Source organism: Schistocerca americana, chromosome 1, assembly GCF_021461395.2.
Source record: "Schistocerca americana isolate TAMUIC-IGC-003095 chromosome 1, iqSchAmer2.1, whole genome shotgun sequence".
NCBI lineage: Eukaryota > Metazoa > Arthropoda > Insecta > Orthoptera > Acrididae > Schistocerca > Schistocerca americana.
This window is the reverse complement of record NC_060119.1, coordinates 599,937,227-599,949,974: the sequence shown is the minus strand read 5'-3', so window position 1 is coordinate 599,949,974 and position 12,748 is coordinate 599,937,227. Positions and strand designations below refer to the sequence as shown.

Genomic DNA, 12,748 nt, shown 5'->3' with positions numbered 1-12,748 from the left:
AGTGGGAGTTCCAAAACATCCCGAAGGTGTTCCATAGGATTCAGGTCAGGACTCTGTGCAGGCCAGTCCCTTACACGGATGTCACTGTCGTGTTACCACTCCGCCACAGCCCGTGCATTATAAACAGGTGCTCGATCGTGTTGATAGACGCAGTCGCCATCCGCGAGTTGCTCTTAAATAGTGAGGAGCAAGGAAGTGCTTAAAACATCAATGTGGGCCTGTGCTATGATAGTGCCACGCAAAACAACAAGAGGTGCAAGCCCCCTCCATTAAAAACACGACCACACCATAACACCACCGCCTCCGAATTTTGCTGTTGGCACTACACACGATGGTACATGACGTTCACCGGGCATTCGCCATATCCCACACCCTGCCATCGGATCACCAAATTGCGTACCGTGATTCGTCACTCCACACAACGGTTTTCCACTGTTCAATCGTTCAATGTTTACACTCCTTACACCAAGCGAGGCGTCGTTTGGCATTTACCGGCGTGATGTGTTGCTTATGAGCAGTCGATCGACCATGAAATCCACGTTTTCTCACCTCCCACCTAACTTTCATAGTACTTGCAGTGGATCTTCATGCAGTTTGAAATTCCTGTGTGATGGTATGGATAGATGTTTGCTTATTGCACATTACAACCCTCTTCAACTGTCGGCCGTCGCTGTCAGTCAACAGACGAGGCCGGCCTGTACGCTTTTGTGCTGTACATGTCCCTTCACGTTTCCAATTCTCTATCACATTGGAAACAGTGACCTAGGGATGTTCAGATGTGTGGAGATCTCGCGTACAGACGTATGACACAAGTGACACCTAATCACCTGTCCACGTTCGTAGTCCGTCAGTTCCGCGGAGCGTTCCATTCTGCTCTCTCACGATGTTTAATGACTACTGAGGTCGCTGAAATGGAGCACCTTGTAGTAGGTGGCAATACAACGCACATAACTGAAAAATTTATGTTATTGGGGGTGTCCGGATACTTTTGATCACTTAGAGCATCTAAGCGAAGCACACATGGACGGACGATCGCCCTATCGAAGACATTGGCTGCAAATGGGGAAATCCATTGAGATAAGAGACTTTGACAAAGCGCAGACTATTGTTATGTAGAGCCTGTGAATGAGTATGTAGAAAACGACAAAGATGGTTGAATGTTCACGTACCACTGTCGTGAACATCTACCAAAATAGGTTGAAGGACAGTGAACTACCACTAAATGCTAATGGTTCGACCTCCATCACTCTTGACAGAATGCGGGGTTCGGATGCTTGTCTGCTCTGCAAAGTAGGATAGATGGTGATATGTGACACCTTTGTCGAAAGAGCACAATGCTGGTGCACGCACTAGTGTTTCGGAGCACGCCGTTCATCGTACATTGTAGAACATGGAGCCCCGCAGCAGACCACCCTTACGTCTTCACAAAGGCATCACCAATCACGATTGCAGTGGGCACGTGACCATCGCGATTCGACCGTCGATCAACGGACACGTGTCGGCTCTTCGCGTAGACTACATTTTTGCTGCAGTAAGTCATGGCCGTCTCCACAAACGCCGTCATCGAGTTGAACGACGGGTCGAAACGTGCAGCGCGCCTCGAACTAGGCTGGCGGGAGTGGTATTACAACATGGGGACATTACCTGCGCTTGCATGGAACCTATGCTACTACCCGAAGGCACGCTGATAGCTGCGGACCACCTGCATCCCTTCACGCTTGATCGCCGACAGCGATGTCATCCTTCAGCAGGCAGTATAACTGCCAGTGTCTCGCAGCCAGAACGTGCTACATTAATTTGAGGAGCACTATAGTGAAGTCAAGTTGATGTCTCGGCGACCAAATGCGCCTCTTGAAAATCCTGTGAAACCCAAATGTGTCGCTATCGGGCGGCATCACCGCATACGCAAACCAGCAGCCAGTTATTTACGCGAATTACATGAACTGTGCGTATACATCCAATGCAACATACCTCCACAAACCTACCAACAGCTGTCGGATCCCTGATACACAGAATGAGTGATTTAGTTCGTTCCAATGGCGGACGAATGAGCTATTAAGCAGGTGGCCGTACTAGTGTGGCTCATCACTGTATAAACTATCTGATCAGAAATGTCCGGACACCTCTCAGTGGACATTGATATGGGGTATGTCCCTCCTTCGCCTTTGTGACGGCTCCATTTCTACCGGGGACACTCTCTGTGACGTGTCCGAAAATCTGTGGAGGAACGGCAGTTCATTGTTGCTAAAGGGCCGAAAGCAGAGAAGGCAGTGACGTTGGACACTGACGGAAGTCGACGTCTTAACGTTGCCAAAAGGCCCTCAACTGGGCATTTGGGCAGCCCAGTTCGTTTCAGGAACGTTACTGTCCACAAACCAGTACCCCACAGAGACCGCTTTATGACAGGTTGTACTGTCACGCTGATACAATCATCGTCTCCGAACTGTTCTTCTACTGTACGCAGCACACAGGCTGTAAAATATGTTCGCATCCTTCCGCATTTAGCTATTTCTTAAGCGCAATAAGGGAAGCACAGCCTAACCACTAAAAACATCGCCCCCCCCCCTACCGTAACATTATCCCCTCCGTTCTTCTCTGTTGATACTGGACATGATGACAGGTGCGTTCTCCAGGCATTCGGCAAACCCAAACCCCTCCATCGAACTGCCACAGGGTAGAGCGTGGTTCATCACTCCAGATCACTCGTTTCCAGTCATCCACCATCCTCTGTGGCGTCGCTCTTTACACCACCTCAAGGGTCGCTTTCCACTGACTACAGTAATGAGGAGCTGCTCGAGCGTGACATTCCATTCTTTTTAATTCCCTAGGCACAGGCACCGTGGCAGCTGGACTGCTGGTGGCTATTTGAAACTCACGAGTGATTCTTTCTGCTAATTTCATCTGAACTTTGTTGCAACCACCCTCCGCGATTCTCGACGTTCCCTGTCCGGCATTTCATGAGGTTTGTCCGGTCTTGGTTTAGCTGTGATTGTTCAATCGCGTTTCCACTTCAGTCACATTACCAACAGTCAGCCTGGGTAGCTCAAGCGAGCCTATCTGCATGCAGTCTATGAACCAGCAGAAATTCATCTACATCGCTCAAGAACCAGTGTTTGTGTTATCCATATTACTTAGTGAAGAGAGTAACACACCACTCACCGCTTTATCTGCAATGCGAATTGGTGAGCAGTCCCAAAAGGCGTAAAAGGAAAAAAAAAAGTGATCAACTTGGCTGAATGGCATGCGAGGGGCCTGGTTTCTTCTCCCAGCCAGGTCGGAGATTTTCTCCACACGGGGAACTGGTGTTGCGTTATCTACATCACCATCGATACGCAAGTGGCCGAAGTGGCGTCAAATAAAAGGACTTAAAACCGGCCAAAATATACCATATTCACATTTCATTTCCGTTAGTCATCACTAAAATGTAATGAAGATCAATGGAAATTATTCCATGATATCTTGAAATAACTATCATGGTGTGTCTTCCTGTAGTTACCATTTCTCTGAACAATTTTCTTTGCCAGTTCTAAGGAGAACTTTCTCGATTCTGTTTCTGGCATCCTCCTGTAAAGCCACTTCTCAAACGCTTATTTTTCGTTTCCGGTTTTCCCAAAGTCCATATATCATTTTCTGACAATTCCGTGTCCCAAACGTACATACTGAAATTTTCTTTGTTAACTGAAGACCTTGTCTGTCAACAGTGGACTGAATACTGACATTCTTATGGTAGACAATGCTCCCTCATTGTCTCTGCTAGTCTACCTCTCACATCCTCCTTGCTTCATCCGTCAAGTATTGTTATGAGTCCAAGGTAATTGAATCCATTCACTCTTTTACCACGTTGTAGCCGATTCTAATGCAAAGCTTACCACTAAATTAACTGCTGCTGTTTTTTTCGTTAAATTATCGATATGTATAAAATGATTTCGTAAAAATAATTTTCTTCGACACTACAAGCAAACACTACTCATACGAACAATCTTTTTTCTTTATGGTAAAATCGCCTAGGTTGTTCGGACACTTCATGTTCCTCTTCAGTTACTTTTACACGATCGGTGTTTCGACATCTCAGTTGGAATTTTTTTCTGGTTTTCACGTTCAGCTGAATAACGTAAGAACCTGATGTTGATCCCATCAAACTGGTAGAAACGTGTATCATGTAGAAGAAACTGAAGAGAAACGTGACGCAGCCTAACAACCTAGAAGATTTTTATCTTCAATGACAGTAGTCACGGTAGTCTGCGAACTAATATAGATCGCTTTTTCTCAAGCTCTAAATTTGCATCAAACATTTCGATTTTCCTATCGGTACCAATTTCTTTATTTTTCTCTGGCTCCCAGCCCCTCCTTCTCCCCCCCCCCCCCTCTCTCTCTCTCTCTCTCTCTCTCTCTCATCATTTTCTCCATCATTTTGATGAGAATTTTAAATCTTGATCAGCAGCTATGCTTTTTTAACCTGTGGCTAGTGATGGTGTCGGGTTAGAGCTTGGTTGGTTACAACAATGAGCGCTGGCGAATGGGGCTACAACTTCGAAACTCGTTATAATTAATGAACTCTAAATATACAAAATAAAATACCAAAGAATTTGAAAAATGATTACAGAAAAATCGAGATAGTTTCCCAATTCAGATTTAAGTGAAGCCATTTGAGGAAAATGGCCTGGAAAACACTGATTACAAAATTCGTTTCACAAAATTGAAACCACTTTTAGGCTAATAAAAGGCACCTGCAACAAGAAGTTGTCTCAAAATAGGCAAAACTGAGACACTATAACAGTCATCAAACTACAGGTTTTTATGGACTGATACACCCATTTTAAACAGAAGGTGAGGGACACTGAAGAAGTCCCAAACAGAAAATGAAAAGAAGCAGAAAAAATTTATATCCTTGTTATACTTATGAAGGAACATACAGATTGAGGCCAAAACAAATTGAAAAGTATGCCAATTTTATGCAGATATGAAAAAAATACCAAGCTAAAATTTTATGGACACGTTAGAAGGATAGAACCAACCCAGTTAACCTGATAGTGCACATCCTAAAAGAGAGAAAGTAATGTGGGCACAAAATAAAGCTGCAACAAAGTATATAGCTAAGTGTATGTGTGTGTGTCTTCCAGTAGCACCTACTGAACCACTGAATCTATAGCAACCAAATCTGGTACATATATTGTTTGGTATGTGACAATCACGACTGTGACAGAACATCATAGCTCCCACAGGAGCAGACATAAAGCAAAAAAAGTTTTTATTACCCCTACTATGAAGGTTGCTCTGCATAACAAGACATGCTAAGTGGGTAATTTTGGCATGACTTGCAGGGGCAACGTGTGCAGGTGAATACAGATGAGCAGAAGGGAGGGGGCCAGGAGATGATAGTGAGAAAGTGACCATAGTGATGTGACCAGGGGAATGGGAGGAGATGGACAGGCAGAGAGGGGGAGGAGGAGGAGATACAGGAGGCAGGTACAAGATATAGAGGGGTAGCATGTAGAGGGGTACCTGGCTGGTGGAAATGAAAGAACGGGGAGGAAAAAGGCAGGAAAGGAAAAGATGATATTGATAGACAGAGGATATTGGAAGATACAGTCAGAGAGAGTCTACAGAGGAGATAGACAACGAGAGGGGGAGGATGGGTGAGAGACAGAACCAGTGGGAAGATGGAGATGGACAGATAGAGTTAAGAGGCTAAGTGGGACAGAGAGGCGGAGGAAGGAAAAGGTGGACACAAAAGGGGAGGGCAGGGGGGATAAGAGGAGACATGTGCATTATACGTGTAGAATGCATACATGAGCAAAGTCACAAGGAAAATACCAGTCAAAGACAACATGTCACACAATATGTAAAAGATAGGAGTTCTGTTACCATCGATATCATTTATGAAACACAATCTTGTGTAGTACGATATCCGTGAATATACTACTGTAATTTTTTTCATTATGTTTCTTGACTCCTAATGTAGTTGGCTGGACCAACACTGCTGCATTATGTGTGGACATAATACGAATATTATCGACAGTTAGCAACGAATCCTTCGGCAGTGCGTTCTACAGCAGTATTAAAGTCACGAGTTTTTTACCTATGTTTAGTAAGTCTTCCGAGCAAATATCAAATATGCTGAAGATAACTAGATATTCTGGCCACTGATTCGAAGGAAATCCCTACAATGAAGCAGCTCGTAAAACAGCTCTCCAATAACTAAGTGCAGAGCTGTGTGTGGGAGGAAACGAACAGTTGTACCAGAATAGCGCATAGCAAAACATTGCACGATTTTGTCCCTGCAATATCGAATCGGCATTGTTGATTGTTGTACATACCATCGGACCACGAGCACACTATTGGCACGTTCTGCATCTAAAGGAGCCAGTTGTCAGACTCGATAGCAAAATGCTACTCTTTCGGAGAATCAAACATATGGCTACATTCCGATACACGATTTTCCTTTGACCAATGTTTAAAAATGGACGGAAAATAGAGTTCCATTTTCCATCAACGGCGAGGTCGCTAGAGATGGAACATGAGCTTACACTGCTAAGGATGAGAACAGTAATCTAATAGCACTTTAGAAGGGAATCATAGGGGAATATGGATTAACAAATTTAACGAAACGAATGAAACCTTTAATGGTGGTGACCGCTCAAATGTTCAAACCTGTGTGAATTCCTAAGGGACCAAACTGCTGGGGTCATAGGGCCCTAGACTTACACAATACACTAACTTATGCCAAGAACAACACACACACCCATCATGCCGAGGGTGGACTCGAACCTCCGGTGGGAGGGGCTGCGCAATCCATGACAAGGTGCCTAAAAAATTGCTGAGCGGTCATTACCGCTCCTTTCGAGTATTACGTGCATTCGCCACTGCCCATTGCGCCACTTCGTTGGGTTAGCAATGTGTGATTTGTTGCTAATCGCACGTACAGAGGAATTAATCGTTAAAATAATACGACGGTTTGGGTCTGGTAATGAGAGTTATGTTGATGTTTATGAACCTCGTTGTTGTTCAGTTTCTAATCAATATGTGACAAACAACTGTGCGTTCTACCAATGACTAGACGTGTTAAATAGTGCAAAGAAACTGAACTACTTATATCCGCTTCGAAGCAAATTTTAGCACCAAATCTCGAACTCTCCTGGATCTCCATTAGCTGATCAACACCGCAGTTAAGTGATTTAATCGACGTGGCTAGAGTATCAGAAACAATTTTCTTTTCCCGCTACATGTAGTACTGGGCGCCTTTACTGCACACTACATTGGACGCTGGGTGGGTCAGGACATCCACGCTGATCACATGTTTTGACCTTCTGTGAGAAACGCAGAGAACAATACTTGCTGTTATTTCTCTTTTACTGTGGCGAAAATGTAATGGATGATTAAGACCGCAATACGTCACATAACGTTATTGACACAAATGTTTTCATTCCTCATATCGGCATCACACCAGGCGTTTCAGACTAGCGTTGTTGATACAATACCGATATGTCAATATTATTTTCAAATAGTGTCTGTAAATATCGGTGATGATTTTCTCTCGATATATCAATACCAAAATGGCAACATCGGGTGTCGAAATTTTTATTTTCTATCATACTTTTTCACAATTTTAGGTAAATATTGTAAATTGTTCTTTTCAAATTGTTTTTTACTTGCACTGTATGAAGGAATCTTATCACTTTACGAGCTTTCATTACGTCCTTGTGGAGCCTTGTATATGTTGCACAAAAGAAGTCCGATTACAATGGTGGTGGCGATGTGAATCGAATAACAAGATTTCCAATATAAAGAAATAGCACTCTAGTTGCGTTAAAAAAAACTTTCAACGGGAATAGTGTGCTATTTCTTCAGATCGGCATCTTTCAAAAACAATTGGTGAAAATGATGAACAAAAATCTAAATGACAAGATTGGTCTTTGCTGCGTAATCGGCGGTCAGCGCTACCAACAGAAACTGCAACGTTTAGCTTCACCACGCAGTTTTGACACTACAATAGCTTGGTCGCTGGCAGAAAAAAAAAGAAAAACAGAGAAGTCGACAGGATGTGTTCCAGACAAATCCGATATGCGACGAAGCCCTTCGGGCACCTTCTATCCTGCCATTTACATGCAGTTACTATTGTCAGCGAAGTGGCTATCGCCAAGAGTGAATGTGCATCATTTTCCTTTCAATTCTTGCTCTAAGGATAATAGGCAGGCTGCTAGCTTGTTGATGTACAGAATATCTAATAATAAAAAAATACTTAAATATATAGCTCTAAAATCGGTAGTATATTTACAATGTGCAGCCGATATTTTTGTGGGCAGATATGTCGATATGTCGACACATGGATACTGTTCTCGATACACCGAGAGCCTATGTTACACTTTTATAAATATCGATGTATCGGATTCCCGACATTTTTAAAAATATTGACAGTCGTGTTTCAGACTCTCGTTCAAAATCTACTCAATAGGTTTTGTGCTAGTTACCATATAATGCCCGATTTTCTACGAACTTTCAAACAACAGAAACTTTTGGATTAATATGTAACTGGTTGGTAGTGGAATAAGTGGTGTAGCGTAAAAAACTGGAACGGGTGGCAATACTGCTTACTGAGACGCTGGGTGTAGATAGAAATCATTCCCACATCGAAACAATGAAGGACTAGTAACTATAAAAATCGACAGAAGAAGATGCTATACTTGTAACGTGTGTGTTTTCTGGGGATTGTATGCTGTACTACGAGACCTGAACACTTGGTACATCATTCATTGTGGTACACATTAATCTGGGTATCGACCGCCCGCGGCAGCGTTTGCACACAGAGTGCCGTACTGCAGCATGCCGCGCGTGGAGTACCGCGCAACGATCCGGAGCCGGGCGCTCAGACATTTCTATGTGCTTCGCTCGTGCAGTCGAGAAGGTAGTCCAGGTGTTTGGGCAAGGCGAAAATCAACAGCGACACGTGTCTAGCTCTGATAGAGCTATATAAAACAATAGAGTTGCCGTGGAACCCAAAGAAGAGAGTACCAGGAGGAAACTACACGTGAAGAATAATGGAAAGACCAAGCAGCGAAATGGGAAAATACCAGTTCGGGAATCTAAAAAATAAGGCATCTTTGCTGGCTTAATACCGAAGGTATACATCCCGAATGAGGTCACACGGTAGGTTCTGTTAATTATACATTAAGTTTCTAGAAAGTATACTAAACTAAACTCCTCCCGCACAGGCCATGAAGACGCAAAGGTACCGACGGGCCGCCGTGTCGTCCTCAGACCACAGGCGTAGCTGTATGCGGATTTGAAGGGCATGTGGTCAGCACACCGCTCTCCCGGCCGTATGTCAGTTTCCGAGACCGGAGCCGCTACTTCTCAATCAAGTAGCTCCTCAGTTTGCCTCACAAGGGCTGAGTGCACCCCGCTTGCCAACAGCGCTCGGCAGACCGGATGGTCACCCATCCAAGTGGTAGCCTAGCCCGACAGCGCTTAACTTCTGTGATCTGACGGGAACCGGTGTTACCACTGCGGCAAGGCCGTTGGCTCTAGAAAGTATAGGGCTTGTTGTAATTACGTTATTGCGAGAGCAAGTGGAAGGAGTGTGATACTGAATTTTCGTTTCATTGAAACATCGATGGTGGTCAGTAAAATACGTAAAACGGCTGTCCCAATAAGGAGGCCGGATTTGTAAAGCCTGTTATTTTTGCACGTGTTGTTATCAGTTATCATCGTGATTATGTTTCGATACTGTGTTTTTGTTTCCCAGATCAGCGTTAGTGGAGAATAGCCATGGAAAGGTACATTACGGAACAGCGAGAGTGGATGGTGAAAGTTTCGCTGAAACTGTTCGGAAACCCCGTTCTGTTCGTTCTTCTAGACAGCAATGCACCAGATGAATCCACTGTTCGTAGGTTAATCAAGCAACAGAAAAAAACGGTTCAACAGTAGACATCAAAAGTCCTGGACACCCCTGAACCGGCCAAAGTGAGACAAATGTTGTTGTGCGTGATTCTGATATTGGGAGTACGGGAAAATCATGTCACCGCCATGTTCAAGAAATGCGCATGCGCATGAGTCCAGCAACAATGCACAGGATCTAAACAAAAATTATGCACTTACACCCGTACAGAGTTCAGTTACCACAGGAAGTTAAGCCAACGGATCGCGGATGACGACGGCAATTTGTGCGACGGTTGCTGGAAAAGGAACGAGACAGTTCTCGTGTCACAAGCGCACTACTTTCTCAGATGAAACTCACTTGCACTTAAATGGCTTTGTGAACAAGCGTAATTGCCGAATATGGGGGCCAGAGAGTCCAAAATTAATTCACGAAAAAGACATGCGTCGTCAGCGAGTTACGGTTTGGTGTTCGATTTGGAGTAGCGGGTTTAATCGTCGTTACTTTTTTTTAAGATGACCAAGGAAAGGCTCTCACGGTGAATGGATTCCTTTTTTATCGTGCGATGCTCACTGCTTTCCTCTGGCCCAGTTTGGATGAAATGAACACCAAGGCGGTGCAACTTGCCACACTTCAAGAAACGCAATCGCTCTGTTGCGTGAAAAGTTCCCAGAGAGACTACTCTCGTTACTTGGAGATCAAACCTGCCCACCTCGATCTCGTGAGTTGCCGCCTTGCAACTTTTTCCTATGGATGTACGCTAACTCATGTGTTTACCAGAAGAAAGCCCGTAATCTGCTGAAAGGCAAACATGGATATCGACGCTTCCTAAGCGAAGATGACGGGGAAATGTGTAAGCGGGTGATGGTTAATATCATGGACCGGGCGATCGCGTGTATGGCTAGCTGGGGATAGAGCCTATTGGAAAGGGGGGAGGGTCATATGCCCGATATTCTGTTTCACATTTAAACCTCAACACCTCCTGAAGAGACTGATTCATTTTGTTTGCTTTTGTCAAATAAATAAATTCCTTTTGTAGTAGGCTACCTCCAAAACCAGCATCATGTTTGGGACACCCTTTAGTTTAAAATCATATTTTAGATGCAAGAAAGTTCAGTTATGAACCTGACAGAGTTTCAAAACGATTATACAACATATCTAATTTGCAGACCACTGGCTATATTTTAATAAAAAGAAACGTGTCTGGTGAAATATGTTATTTATTTACTAATACAAGAAAAGATTATGTCGTCCGTAGCTCGTGGTCGTGCGGTAGCGTTCTCGCTTCCCGCGCCCGGGTTCCCGGGTTCGATTCCCGGCGGGGTCGGGGATTTTCTCTGCCTCGTGATGACTGGGTGTTGTGTGCTGTCCTTAGGTTAGTTAGGTTTAAGTAGTTCTAGGTTCTAGGGGACTGATGACGATAGCTGTTAAGTCCCATAGCGCTCAGAGCCATTTGAACCATTCGAAAGATTATGTCTCCAAGTCTGATTTCCGGGAGTTCGAGTTGATGGCACACAACAGCAATCCCAAGTGTGCCGCTGCGAGGCAACGACTGTACTCACTGCATCCGCGGGGCAGCGCTCGATCGCTGTCGTGACTCAGGCAACGTCTTTTGACAGTGATAAGGGCGCTGAGCCGGCGCTGCATCAAGGTCGAGTCCCCCGTTCTGGCTGGGCTGCAACGGTCGTGGAAAGTCAACGCGCCGTGCTCGTACCGGCGGTTGCGAAGAGTTGATATAAAGCCCCTTTTACGCGATCGTTTTTCTCGTCTCAGCCGCCTAAGCGAGACAAATGAGTCTACTGAAGGACCCCTTGCATTTTATTCGTGTACTCAATCTCATCTGTCTCGAGTGCTCATTTTCGTTTACACGTCAGTGACAAAGCCGCCTGAGTTGTGAGAGCGCTCTGCTGTTCAGTTTGGCACCAGAACGCTGAAAGTGAGGTTGTGAGGGACTATGCTTTTAAAGAAAAAATCGTAATATAGTAACAAAATGCAGGAACAGGCAGTGATAAAAGATGCTGCCTCTGGACCACGGGGTCCCGAGTTCGATTCCCGGCCGGGTTGGGGATTTTCTCTGCCCGAGGACTGGGTGTTCGTGTTGTCCTCAACATTTCATCTCCATCATCATCATTCGTGACAGTGGCTAGAATGGGCTGTGCAAAAAGAAAAAAGAAAGAAATTGAACTGTGTAAAACTTGGTACTTGTACGGGTGCTGACGACCGAGCAGATAACCGCCCCACAAACCAAACATCATTAGTGACAACAGAGTACATCAATGACCAAAACAGAATTCATTGTGTAAATTCGTGTCAACGGTTGTGTGGTAAATCTTCTACATTCTTGAGAACTGAAAGAATAGGGCCGACCGGGGTGGCCGAGCGGTTGTAGGCGCTTCAGTCTGGAACCGTCCGACCGCTCCGGTCGCGGGTTCGAATCCTGCCTCGGGCGTGGATGTGTGTGATGTCCTTAGGTTAGTTAGGTTTAAGTAGTTCTAAGTTCTAGGGGACTGATGACCTCAGATGTTAAGTCCCATAGTGCTCAGAGCCATTTTTTTGTGCGGCAGTACGTGTCAAGCGGTTCGCCGCGCGGGATTAGCCGAGCGGTCTTGGGCGCTGCAGTCATGGACTGTGCGGCTGGTCCCGGCGGAGGTTCGAGTCCTTCCTCGGGCATGTGTGTGTGTGCGTGTTTTTGTCCTTAGGATAATTCCTCCCTCGGGCATGTGTGTGTTTGTGTGTGTTTGTCCTTAGGATAATTTAGGTTAAGTGTTGTTTAAGCTTAGGGACTGATGATCTTAGTAGTTAAGTCCCATAAGATTTCACACACATTTGAACATTTGAACAAGCGGTCCATGCCTCAGCCGAGTCGGCAGCGGA

General features: G+C 44.9%; 1 protein-coding gene and 1 pseudogene across 1 annotated transcript in view; both read right to left on the bottom strand.

Moving 5' to 3' along the window:
• LOC124607035 (leucine-rich repeat-containing protein 4-like) overlaps positions 1-12,748 on the bottom strand; it is a 1,293,164-nt gene that overhangs the window by 709,933 nt on the left and 570,483 nt on the right. The gene's annotated exons all lie outside the window — the stretch shown is intronic.
• LOC124560688 lies at positions 9,403-9,520 on the bottom strand (annotated as a pseudogene).